General features: G+C 38.0%; 1 non-coding gene across 1 annotated transcript; it reads right to left on the reverse strand.

Annotated features, from left to right (window-relative positions):
• Window positions 1-618: 618 nt before the first annotated feature.
• LOC117275119 (small nucleolar RNA R71) lies at window positions 619-725 on the reverse strand. Its single transcript, XR_004505282.1, has one exon. It is a non-coding gene; the product is annotated as a small nucleolar RNA R71 (small nucleolar RNA).
• Between the last annotated feature and the right edge of the window lie 13,615 nt (window positions 726-14,340).

Below are 14,340 nucleotides of genomic sequence, written 5' to 3' on the forward strand. Positions count from 1 at the left end.
GAAAGAAATCTCACCAAGACATCAGAAATGTTGGGCAATCCTTAACCAAAGAACTTATGGCTGGAAACGGTGAGGATAATGTAGATTTGGCTGTGAGAGAAGCAGACCAACAAAGAGATCAAGCTACATGGAATGCTGAGGAAGCAGTTATTAGAGATGCACAGATTATCTACGAAGAAGAGGGGGTCATAGAATTGCTCAAAATCAACCATTGATTGCAGATCAGTTCGAAAATATAGCTCCTATGCCTGGGAGACCACTTGGCGATTATGTTAGACCGGTCTAAAATCAAGGATTATTAAGTGTTAGACCACCTCCAATTGCAGCAAACAATTTTGAGTTGAAGCAAGTGTTGCTTCAAACCTTCAGAATTGTTGTGTCTTCAGAAGGAAGCCAAACGAAGATCCAAACACACATCTAATGGACTTCGAGGAAATTATGAATGCCTTTCAATACAATAGTGTGTCACAAGATGCAGTGTACTTAAGGGCATTCTCCTTTTCTCTTAAAGATAATGCAAAGCAGTGGCTTCGAAGCTTGCCCACGGGATCAACTAGAACTTTGGAGGAGATAACCAGAAAATTCCTTGATAAATATTTGTCCTCAGCTAAGACGGGAAAGTTTAGAAGGGAAATCTATAACTTCTGCCAGAAGGATACTGAAACTATTTTTGAAGCATGGGAGAGGTTTAAAGAGATTGTTAGAAAGTGTCAACATAGAAAAATTGAACTATGGATGCAACTCCAGGACTTTTGGGATGGATTGACATCGGCGTCACGTAGAACATTGAGAAATACAGCTGGAGGCCCTTTGATGAAGAAGACTCCAGATGAGATAGTTATAATTCTTGATGAGTTATCTGAAGATGCAAATCAGTTGTCCTCTCAGAGTGTTGAAAGAAGAAGATTGACTGGAATTCACTGGGTTGATGCTAATACATCTATACAGGTACAGCTTGATGCTATGGCTAAAGAAATATAGAAGCTGACCTTAGCCCCGATACAAAATGAGCCTCACACAGATTGTGATATATGTGAAAAATGACACCCTACTCATGAGTGTCAAGCCTCAACTAAGGAAGTAAATATTGTGGGGAACTACAATTTCAATGTAACGGGTCACAGGCACCCTGATTTTTCATGAAGTTCACCTAGAGGTACTGCGAATGCTTGGCAATAAAATAACTCTAGACCGCAGGGACAAGGAGCTCTAGCATACCAAAATTAGTAGAGGCAACAATTTCAGCCCCAACGGCCCATTCAGCCTGGTCTAGAGGATTTAATGAAGGCCTTCATTATCAAGACAGATGATAGGTTGGACGTCCATAGAGTAGCTATCAAAGAATTGGGCGCTGGTTTTCAAAACCTGGAGAGACAAGTGGGACAGATTACAACAATATTATCTGAGAGGGCTCCAGAAACACTTCCGGCTGATACTGAGAGAAATCCTAAAGAAACAGTGAATATTGTGACCTTGAGAAGTGGGAAAGTGTTGAAAGATCCCACTCCGATCAAGAAAGATGTGATACTTGCAAAAGAAAGGGGGAGCAGCTGAAAATTGATGATGACAAGAATAGAAAGGCTCGATGAAAACTGAGGAGAAGAAGAAGAAGAAGAAGGAAGAAAAATCAAGAAGGGAGGAACCTGAGGAGAGCAAACATATGTCTGCTTTACCTTTCCCTCAAAAGTTATGTAGAGAAAAGCTGGACAAGAGTTTGAGAAATTTCTGGATGTGCTAAAATAGGTTCATGTGAACTTACCATTCACAGAAGTTCTCTCACAAATGCCTGCTTATGCCAAATTCTTTAAGGAGATCCTTACAAATAAGAGAAATATAGAAGAGACCTTGGTGGTGAAGCTCACAGATCATTGCAGCGTGATATTGCAAAACAAACTCCCACAAAAGTGTGAAAATCCAAGGAGTTTTACTATACCTTGCTTTTTAGGCTCTATTAATTTTGATAAATCGTTATGTGATTCTGGTACCTCAATTAACTTAATGCCTCTATCTATTTACAGGAAACTGGAGAAGGAGATTGGAGAGATAAGGTCAATGCCAATATCTTTGCAGATGGCGGACCAAACGACTTTTATACTCGAGGGGATAGTGGAAGATGTGTTAATTCGGGTAGATAAATTTGTATTTCCTGTGGATTATATAGTGGTGAAAATGGAGGAAAACAAGAAGGTCCCCCTCATCCTAGGAAGACCATTCTTAGCAACGGGTAGAGCAATATTGAATATACACGAGAGGAAACTCATGCTTAGAGTAGGTGAGAAGACTGTGACTTTCGAGATGGATGGAGACAATGGGGTGCAAAAAGAAAAACCAGCTACAAGTGTTGAGTGGAAAGTGAAGGGCTCAAAAGAGAAGGTCGCAGTGAGCGAGAAAGATAATTGTGGGGTGTACCCCAAAAAGGCTGAGAAGAAGTTGTCTGCATGGATGTGTGCATTGGTTCCAGCGTGGGGAATGGAGCCCGACTTCGACTCAGACCCCGACTAGATGTTCAGGAATGTTTCCCTTACCTTATGCTTTTTAATTATGTGTCATGGGGACATGCCACAACTTAAAGTGTGGGATGGGGAATATGTTGTATGTATGTATGTATATTAGTTTTTGTTTATTTTTTTAGTAGTTAGAGACAAAAAAAATTGGAAAAAAACATAAAAATTTGAAAATTTTCGATTTTTCCCGACGATGGATATCATTCGACGGGTTTCTTAACGGATTAAAGTCAAAAGAAAAAGACAAAAAGATTTTCTTTCGTTAGGTAGTATAATAATTCCCCTTTAGGTTTTCTTAGTGTCGCGGTTCTTTTCCAAGGATTTTGTTTGAACTGGGTGTAGTTAGTTTTTATTTTTATTAGTAGTAGGAAACCTTGTGCTGTGATTTGAATTTAAAGCAATATCTCTTAACTTTATTATACCTTGAGAATAGTGAATACTTTAGTTGTGACTCTTAGGCTCAGTTCTTGACTCTTGTACAAGTACCTTAAAGTGTATGATCTTAACTTTGCTTAACTGTTTTGACTAGAGTGTCTTGATAATCCAATCTTGAGTGAGTTATGTGCCATGTGGGTGTGAGGTCTTGTGTTATTTTGTGCATTGCATTTGATGTCTATAACTTGCCATATGTGTTTGAAAAGCAAAATAGTAATTTTATTCAGTCTTGGAAGGGATATAGGCATTTCTTTGTTGAGTCAGTTATAAGTTTTTACCTACCTAATTGTTATGTATCGTAGTTAACCCCGTTGAGCATGTAATCCTGTTTCTTTAGCAACCACATTACAAGTTTTAACCATTTGTTTGAATTGACCATCTATTTGAACCCTTTACCTCTCATGAGCACTTGAATTTGTTATGAACTTTGTAAAAGTTGAAGTGTGGGGTGGTTGGTTTGGCTTTTGAGTGAAACTAATGAAATAAGGAGAAAGGTGCACTGTATTGAAAAAGTAAAAGCCACTTGAATTGAAAAAGTAAAAATAAGTGTATGATTGTGAAAAATATTCCTTGATAGTGGTAACTCTTAATGTATGTGTGCTTAATGAAGTAGGGAGTTGATTTATATTGATGTGAAGGTGGAGTTATGGTTTAACTTAAGTGTGGGGTTTTGAACAATGAAATGTATGTATTAAAGTGCTTAGAGAGGTATAGTCACTCTTATATCAAAATATATCATACCCATCATGCAGCCTACATTACAACCAAATGAAGTTCTACTTGATCCTTGACTGAATGAGCTCAATTAGTAGAGTAGTACACTACGGGCAAGCATATGGTACATCTTTTGTGGCATATGAATATTGTTTCTAAGAGTGAGTGAATTCTTTCTATCTTGAGTTCCAAATTGTTCTACAATTTTATTGTGTGTGGAACTACTCTCTATTGTGTGTGAGGGCACTCGATTCATGAAGGAAAGGTAATGCTTGACCTCTGTGTTAGAATAAGTAAGCGGGTTATAAAAAAATTGCAAGGTACTTTTGAGTAAAATCTTGAGGCTAGGATGTTACGGTATAGTGCTTAATCTGTTTTAAATATTCTTGGTATGATGAGTTATGAGAGTTGTCTAAAAAGGTCGTGTCTATATGAAGTGTAGTTTGATTGCTCGAGGTAATCTTGTGTTAAGGGATTAAGTCGGGATCATTTTCGAAGGTCGAGGACCAAGTCTGGATGTCAAAACGCAAGAAAAATTCGTACTCTAAGGAATCCTTACTGTCAATGTGCGTGGGGCGGCACGTCTATGCAATTCTCTGCTGCCTATCAGAATTAGCTCTCTGAATTTCCCCATTAATGCCCTGCATGGCGTGTCGCCCCATGTGGTGCGCCTGTGCACGTTTTACAGAGTGAAAATCCAATTTCAGCTAGGAGAAGGTGATTTCGTCTAGGCCCGACCCTACTTGGTATAAATACATGGAAAAATATAATTTTCAGTACTTTTGACACATATTCGACCTAATGAGACTAAGGAGGAGTTGGAAGAACACGAGCACAAGGATTTCATCATTCCTTCCTTACTCAAGACAAGAGTTTGGATTGAATTTATGTTTTTCTCTATTTTTACGTTAATTGTGATGAATTGCTCCATATCTATGGAATAGTTCTCTTTAGGGTTTGATGGATTTGGTGTATTGATGATTGTTTGTGGATTATAACACTAGTTTTTATGTATTGAAGCATTTTGGATGATTTAATTGTTGTATCTATATTCACTAGTTCATGTAATCGAGATAGACATAACTTCTGATATCTTTGCATTATATTATTGGTTGAGTTTATTAATTCTTCTTAGTAATCGAAAGAGGCTAGTTGAATCATTGATTAATCCTAGTTAGGAGAATAATCGAAAGAGGTTTTCCTAAAGACCAATCCATTATGTATTCTTGCATATCTTTACGTGCTTAAATTGGTTCATCTTGTAAGGTTAATACTTAATCGAGAGAGAAGTTTTGCCTAACGTTTGAACTAATAATTGAATGAATTCGAGAGACTCACTTGAACATTAGAAGTGAATTATCTAAAGTTAGATCCCAAACAATTATCTTGCACCTATACTAGCAACCCCTATTTTCTCTCATTGATAACTTCCTTTCTTACCTTTGTTGCGATTTTCATTACTCAATAGCTTTTAAAACTTAATTAATTGTAGTTAGAAATCATAGAAATCTCAATTGTTGATCATCTTGGATAGCAATCAAGTTAGAAACTACAAGAATATTGTTTAAATCCAATCCATGTGGATACGATATTATACTATACTGTATTTGATTAGCGAGCATAATTTTAGTGTGTGTTCTGATCTCGTCACTCCCCCACTTGGCTTTAAGCCATAATCACTTAAATCAAGGACCCACAATGACTTCTCCTTCTCAGTTACCATGATCTCGCATTGTTGCTCAACCAAAATTTCTCATAAGTCCTTATTGCACTAATTATAACACATCCCGAATTATCAGCCACAATTGCACACTCAACCTCCTGACAGTCGTACCATCTTCTTCAAGTGATCCAAGCTCACATTGCAGCACATGCATCCCATTAGATAAAAGGCAGAACTCTTTATAGGAACTTCATCAGAAGTCATGCAACCCTAACCTTCCCATAGGAGATAGCTCACCTATGTAACCTCATACCGACAAACTCCAACGGCATAGCTATAACCACATTCATTATGAAATCAGTTAATTCTCTTAGGTCCACAATCATCTGCCAGCTATAATAGTCTGTTCATCCCATTAGCATCAACTAAGGGCATAATCAATAACAATCAAGCATTTCTATCCCTCTTCATTCCAAGCAGACTCTTTTCTGTCATATTCAAACTTCCTAAGTAGAGAAGCCACCATCTCAAACAAAATACATAGACTTAGTCTTATGCCCATCATGACCCAAATCATATGAAACTTTCTCAAAGCAACTCGCTACCCTGCCAAGAAATCCATACAATACGCTCCCACTCCCACTTTGATTAAGCCTCCTACCAAAGCGAACTACTCGATCTCTGCTGCTCGTACTTGACCTACTAATAATTCAACCACCACAATATATCCAATAATGCCCAATCTTCCGCCACCAGTAATTCTGCCCCACATCACGATCCATCTCCGTAGCACCCGAACAAATATAATTCTATCAACTCTAAGCCTTCTCAAGGATCATCTCCCTCGAACCATCAACATTGGAAACACCAATTCGACTCCGAAATCGCAACACATTGTCACCCCGATAATCGCTTTTTAGATACCATTTCACAACATCATCCCCCAAAGGCAAACAAATGAAGACCATCGTACTGACAAGCCTTAATGCGTTCAAACAAGGAAGACGATACCAAATCACAAATAAGAATTCCACCAAGTTTGAAAATGTCTAGTATCGCTACTCCGTCAACCAAAGCCTGAACATCCATAGTCCAATTGCCTCTCCGCCACTGGAATTAAATGTCGAATATCTAAACCATGAAACGAATAATCCTTCTTTCGAGTCAATCACTCTCACGACGTATAAAAAGGCACCCTACCATTTATACCAGCATCGCGCGATAACAACGCATGAACATCACAATAAACTGTGTATAGCCTCGAGACCATGGACAACGTTAGCATTGGGCTGAAATAACATAAGACCCCTCCACAGGCGACGATAATAGTCTGCCCGCATACACAGGGAAAAATATCTTGCACCACATCTGCAGCACCACAACAACTCCTCGATGCTCATTTAATAACAAACGCTCAACATCGTATAAGAATGAGTAGTAAGGAAATGAAGATATAATCTTCAATGAAATCAAATCGCACGACGAGGAAACCGAGAAGGGAAGTTCTCCTAATAGCCTTGTAGCCTCTCGAAGATAAGTACAGACATCTCTGTACTAATCTGCAAGACTCTATTAAACTTGCTCATGACTCGTGAGACCCAAGTGAACCTAAAGCTCTGATACTAAGCTGTTTCACGACCCAATTCCCACTATAGGTCGAGATAGCGCTCAACATCGCCGTTAAGCAAGCCAACGGTGAACTATCAACTTAATTATTTATTTTATTACTTTTGAAATCATGAGTTTTATTAAGTAAAGAAAATCAATGTGGATAAAACCATGGTGATACAAAACATTATTTAAACATGAAAAGGAAATGGTGACAATATTAAGTAGAACTATAACATCTACTAGAAACTCCCAAAACTCGATGTCACAAGTACATGAGCATATACTAGAAAATGCAATACTAATATAATATATGTCTGGAATGTAAAAATTGACAGGTCAATGTAAATGAATATGATGGAGACTCCATGTGTTGCGGATCGTAATATGGAATGTAGCTCACTATAAAGTCCCCTCAACAGTTGCGCTCATGCACCCAAATGACCACCAACCTGCACAATCAGTGCAGAAGTGTAGCATGAGTATATAAATCAATGTGTACCCAGTAAGTATCTAGCCTAACTCCGGAGAATTAGTAACGAGGGGTTGATATCAACATTTACTAGTATTTTGATACATCAGTAAAATAAATTATAAATAGATATAGAACATAACGGTAATGAGGTAAGAACTGTAACTATCATAATTCTCCAACATAATGTCTATGTGAATTTCTCGATTATCATATACTATCTCAACAGATAAGAAATATCAAGTGCTATCTCAACAAATAATGAATATCAGGCACTACCTCAAACAGATAAGGAATATCATGTAAATTTCATGTCTCAATCAAAAGGGAGATCTCATAAATATTCGGACTCCTAGCGATATTATGCACGAGTTATGCTGAGGTCGTACGGCCTGATCCATAATAGTCGTGTACATACACTGTCGAGGTCATACGGCCTGATCCATAATAGTCGCGTGCATACACTGTCGAGGTCGTACGGCCCGATCCATGGATGCATCTCAAATATACTACCGAGGAATTCAGCCCGTTTCCTAGGAAGGGAAGAAACTTATCGAATCACAGGCCAAGTATTTGCAATACAGAACAGGAACACAAAGTAAGCATTACTTTTACCAACAATCAAATATCCCGCCAATCAACTCAAGCTAATGAGGTTCAACCTAACATGATCCCTAATCAGATTTCATTTATAAATTTTAGGTAATTACACTAACAAGTTGAATTCAGGTATATAAATATTACATGATAAAGTCCTAAGTCTACCCGGACATAATCACAATTTTAGCTACATACGGACACTCGTCACTTCGTCCATACGTAACTCCCATTACCAGTAGCACATAATAAATATAGTACCTACGGGGTAGTTTTTCCCTCACAAGGTTAGACAGGAAACTTACCTTGCTTCGAAACCCGATAACCGGCTCCAACGCCTCTCAAACCAATGCCAAACAATCTGAAACTTTTCAAACAACGTGCATACCAATCAAAATATACTCCAATACTCGTAATTTATTAATTTATAATAATTTTTTAACTTCACTCGAAAAGTCAACAAAGTCAACCCACGGGCCCATGTGCCCGAATTTCGAATATTTTCGAAGATAAACATTACCCATAATATCACAAACTCAAATATGTAATTTATTCCTAATTTCATGCTCAATTTTGTGGTCAAAATCCAAGATTACCAATTCTAGGCTTCTTTCAAAATCCCACAATTTCTACCAAATTTTCATGTTAAAATCCATATATGTTCATGAATTATAATCAAGAGTGGTTTAGAAACACTTAGCCCCCAACAGGTGGATGAAATAGCTCTCCAAAATCGCCCCAAAATCGGCTCCAAGAGAGAAAAATGAGATGAAATGAGAAATTCCCGATTTTGCAAACTTATATTCTGCCATGACGCCCCTTCTTCGCGAACGTGGCAAGTGCCTCACATTCACAAAGCACACTCAGCTTCTTCTCCCTGAATATTCTATGTGAAGGCGAGAACGGGCTCGTGAATGTGAAGCTTTACCATGTAGTCCCATCGCTAACGCGGCCACAACTTCGCGAACGCGAAGGCTAAGTCCCCCAGGCCCCGCTTCTTCAGCGCGAACGAGAAGTTGGCATCGCAAAAGTGTAACTTTGTTGTCCATACCTTTGCAAATGCGAGACCACAATCATGAACGCGAAGCACAAACTTCCAGCAACCAAAATTCCTTCTTCGCAAACACGTGCATCCCTTCGCGTTCTCAAAGAACAACACCAGACACCAACAACAGCAGCATCAAAACATGGAGAAATGATCTGAAACATTCCCGAAATGCACCTGAGGCCCCCGGTACCCTGTCCAATCACACCAACAAGTTCAAATACCTCATCCAAACTTATCCAAAGGCTCGAATACCACAAATAACATCAAAATCATGAATCGATGATCTAAATCTCCTCTTAACTTTTAAATTATTCAAACTTCGCCGAACGCATTTGAATCATACTCAAACATTCTAAAATGACGCCAAATTCTATGTACAAGTCAAAAAACACAATACGAACCTATTCCAATTCCCGGAGTCCTAAATAGACATCAATAACACCAAAGTCCACTTCAAATCAAACTTAGGAAATTCTAAAATCTTTAAAATACCAACTTTCCATAATAAGTCGCTGAAATGCTCCTGGTTGAAATGCTCCTGGTCAGCCCGAAACTCGATCCGAATATACGCTGAAATCCAAAATTATCATACGAACCTATTGGAACCTTTAAATCCCGAGTCCGAGGTCATTTATTCAAAAGTCAAACCTTGGTCAACTCTTCCAACTTAAAACTTTCGAATTGAGAATTATTCTTCCAAATCAACTCCGAACTCTTCGAAAACCGGAACCAACCACACGTGCAAGTCATAATACATAAAGTAAAGCTACTCAAGACCTCAAACTACCGAACGACATGTTAGAACTCAAAATGAGCGGCCGGTCGTTATAATTTCTAAAGCTTGTTTAGAATTGTTTGAATGATATTTGGTTAGATTTGATTGGTTTGGAAGCTGGCTCTAAGAAAAATCCGTGTTGAAATGTTGATTGTGTTCCGGAAAGAGGTAAGTTTCTTACCTAGATTTGTTGAGGGAAGTTATTTCTAATAAATGACAATGTTTGCTACATGCAGGGGTGATGTATATGCGAGGTGACAAGCATATATGCATGTGCCGAGGTTATCCATGTTCGGGGTAGATTATATGATTCTTTGTGCCTTGTTGAACTTTGTGATTTTTTTTCCTCATGTATTACTTGACTTCTATAATAGTATGCGCATAATTTCAATGCTAGAGACCATCCTTTAGCTTTTCTCACCCTGATTAAATACGATGGACCCTTGTGAAACTGTTGATGTGCTAGATTCGGTCATAATTATACCTAAATCATGATATCATGTTTGTGTTTATTATTCTTGAGATACTTGGGTTCCACACTTACTTTGAAGATCATGTTTGAATTTTGTTGAGATACTTGAATAATGGGGTTCTTGAAGTGTATTGAATAATTTATTGGTACAAAAGTTATGATGGTCATTCAGGTGGTGCATTTTTCTTAACCACTCTTTTTGATGTTATCCATGCTTCCTACCTTGCTTGTTCTTGATATACATGTGCTTGTGAGGAAGAGTGTAAAGCACGAAGGATGATGTCGTGCTATTGCATATACATTATCATGTGAGTAAGAGTGTAAAGCACAAAGGGTGTTGTCGTGCCATTTCATATATATTATTACGCACGAATGATAATGTCGTGCCATTGTTTTTATATTATCATATGAGGAAGAGAGTAAAAGCATGAAGGTTAATGTCGTATAATTATTTTTATATTATAATGCGAGGATGAGAGTTCATGTCACGAAGGGTGTTTTCGTGCAGAGGAGGACGAGAGACATGCATTATATGATGTTATCTTTCCCTTATGCATACATTTGTGCCTTTATCCTGAGTTGCTATTGTACACCTATGCTTTCTGCGTTGCTTGTTGTTGTCACATCATTGCCTTCTACTTTATTTGTTGTTGTTCTACCCATGCCTCCTAACTGTTTATTTTGATAAGTTTATGCTTTCTTTCTTGTTTGTTATATTTACATATATGTCTCCGCTCATTTTTCGTTGTTTTATCTAAACTTCTACTGTATTTGTTATTGAAATTTATGTCCTCATACCTTATTTGCCATTGTTACTTTTGTGCCTCCTACCTTATCTGTTATCGTTATCCATATGCTTCTGCCCTAATTGTCATTGTTATCTATGTACCTTCTACTCCGTTGCTCTGTTGCTGGTATTCCTTCTACCTAGTTAGTACTGTTATACATATACTTGGTGAGAATGAGATAAATACACGAAGGCTGTTGTTGTGCCAACTGATTTGACATACATGCATATATTTGGTGAGGAAGAGGTAAATGCGCGAAGGGTATTGTCATGCTATTTGATTCGATATCTTGAACACATTCCTTATATTGCGAAGATTCATGGGTTACTATGTTGTTTGAGTGATTTCTGTTTTAACCTCATGACTTGAGCTGTTAGAAGGGGATTGGTTGTGATATTGAGGAAAATTGATCATTGCTTCTTTTAGTTAATAACTAGTTAATTTATTCGTGCTTCGCGCGGCCCATAAAAATAATCAGTGAATAGGTGAGATATAAGAGATCCCTATATTTTAATCTATATACGCAAATATATATTCTCCAATTAGTCCAAAACTCCCCATATTATCAATTCGCTATTTTTCGTTTGAATCCTAAAAGTAAAAAAGAATATTGTTTTTTAGTAATTGATCATGCACTATACTAATTTCTAAAACAAAAATGTAACACTTGGAAATTTCATGTAACCAAACACTAAATAATTGAGTAAACTCCTCTTGTTTTGTTACTCCTTCCTTAATTTGTGTTTACTTTTAAACTGATCTCCTTTTCTTATTAAAATTTTTACAAACTAAAAAATATAAAAGCATTGAAAAAGGAAGTTGATATTTTCAATTTATCACATCAAAAGTGTGTTTATGCTCAAACTGCTGCTATTTAAAAGAGTCTTTCAATTCTTAATTTCTTTAATCATCTTTGTTAAAAGAGAAATTGTTTGATAACATATCTGTAAATATTATTTGTCATTAGCTAGGTTTAGGGAGATCTTTTGAAAATTAAGATTGTTTACCCGAAAAACGGATAGAGTTGAATTTGTACGTAGTTCTAAGAATATGTGGTGTAGCTTAATACAAATCGTAAGGATAAATAGAAATATCAAGTATGGATTGCAAAGAATGCAAAATAGATAAGGTTGTAAAGAAGATGAATTTCAGGATTAAACAAGTGGAATCGAATTAAGAAGCTCGAAAGAACAACTCTTCACTATAGGAGAATATGGTACTTGAATTACAATGTTAGCAAAAACTTGCCCCTTACAAAAATGAAAATCATCCCATTTATAGTAGAGGGATCTTACTTTAGATATAATTAAAAATACGTAGTGGAAGACCCACGATAAATTATCCTTTCCACAATTCCTGCCAAGATTCTCTCCCCTAGTGGGATTGCAACGGCACTTGTCTATAAACCCGATATTGACTCATGTGTTTGGTCTTGTCTCGAGCTCTCGATCTTGACTCGAGCTCGATTCTGACTCGGACGCTTAAATTGATCCGGGTTCAATGTTGGTCGGTCCCTAGATTATAAGCTCGACAACTTTACTTTGCATCATAGTTCGATTTGGGTTCGAGCTTGATTGTATCATCTTCGGAACCCATCTCGAAGTCTTACTTCGATCGATTATTTTTCGAACTCGATCAGTCGAGCGAAGGCCGAAATCTATTTCGACCGTATACAGATAGTCCCCTCGTTTCTCAGGAAGAATGTGGTGAGAAACGACATGATTTTTCAACGGCTCGATCAGATTATAAGCTGACGTTTACATTGGGCTCGACCATGACGCACGTGATAGCTATCCCGTCAATTTAGTCTTTCAAGGTATTTAATGCATGTCAGACGGTGGTCGGCCACCGTTGATACTGAACCGCCATTGCTTAAACCTATAAATAACCCTTCGTTTTATCTTTTATCACTTTTACATCATCAATCTTCCAAATTTCCCAAATATTTTTTTGTATTCTCTGAGTTTATTCACAAATCTGTGATTTGTCTTTGAAAAATTCTTCGTCCAAATTACCAAATCTTTGTCACCTTCTTTAAATAAAAAATGGTGAAGACATCCAAAACCGTCCCCCAAAAAGAAAAATCCTTTTCTTCCCAATCCGCCGCCGATAAAAAACTAGTGGATCTCCATCCTGAAGAGTGCATTTCGACGGTATGTGTTCTTATCTCCGATCTCAAACTTGATAAAGTTTCACCGGTTCCTGGCCGATGTGAGCCCGTATCGAGATATATTTATTCGATAACCCGGGAGCACATCGAGCGAATAAAAAAAGATTGAAACTGGGAGAAAAATGAGGTGGTAGTGTCGTCTCCAGAAGAGGATATTACTACTCACGTGAGAGGGTTTTTAAACGTGTATACTTACCCTTTCACGTTAGGTCCCCTCGACCCTGTTATCATAGATTTTTGTCGAAAATAATTAATAACCCTAGGCCAGATACATCCTTCCTTTTGGCGGATCGTTATTTTGATCCGATATTTTGTGAGTAAAATCAAGGGGATGCCTTTCACCCTCGATCACCTTATCTGATTATACCGTCCTCGTCTTTTTTGAGGAGGGTTAATAAAACTCCAACATCGAGCTACCAAGGCTTTGTTCTCGAGTATAGACGAGGATAAGGATCGAGGCTGGATGGGCCGGTTCGTTCGAGTGAGGACTTCGGACCTGATCCCAACCGAAAAGATGCCTTTTCCCGAGGAGTGGAACATGAAACGTAAGTGTAATTTTGTTGTTATCTCCTATTATGTTGTTTTTTTAATTTCTTTTCTCACCAATATTCCCCTTTTGTGATGTAGCGGTTCCCTGGATGCCCGGCGCAGTGCCCGATCTCAAGAATTGGGTACGTGATCTGATTTAGACCTCCTCATATGCCGAGCGCTCATGGCGCGATTTTTCAAAGGGCCGATGGGAGGCCAAAAATCACGGTGAGCACTTCTCTCGTATCTTTTGGTAATTCGAATAAGATGCTTTTCACATACTTCAGTAAACATTTTCGTATGCAGGTGTGGGCAAGGATGCGATTTTCAGGCCCTCGTCTGTCGAGGGAGAGGCTTCGGCCTATGTCCCAAATCCGGTGAAAACTAATAAGAGGAAAAGAGCCCCCGTCCTCGAAGATCAGAAACTGAAGAAGAGGACGGCTCGTAAGCCGAACAAGAATGCCATTCCTTTGACCGTAGAATCAGTTCTGCGTCTGATGGAAGAAGAAGAAGAAGAAGAAGAAGAATAGAATGATGGGTCTGGTCTGGCGGCCCGAATAAAGAAG

Source organism: Nicotiana tomentosiformis, chromosome 4 (genome assembly GCF_000390325.3).
Source record: "Nicotiana tomentosiformis chromosome 4, ASM39032v3, whole genome shotgun sequence".
In the NCBI taxonomy this organism is placed as follows: domain Eukaryota; kingdom Viridiplantae; phylum Streptophyta; class Magnoliopsida; order Solanales; family Solanaceae; genus Nicotiana; species Nicotiana tomentosiformis.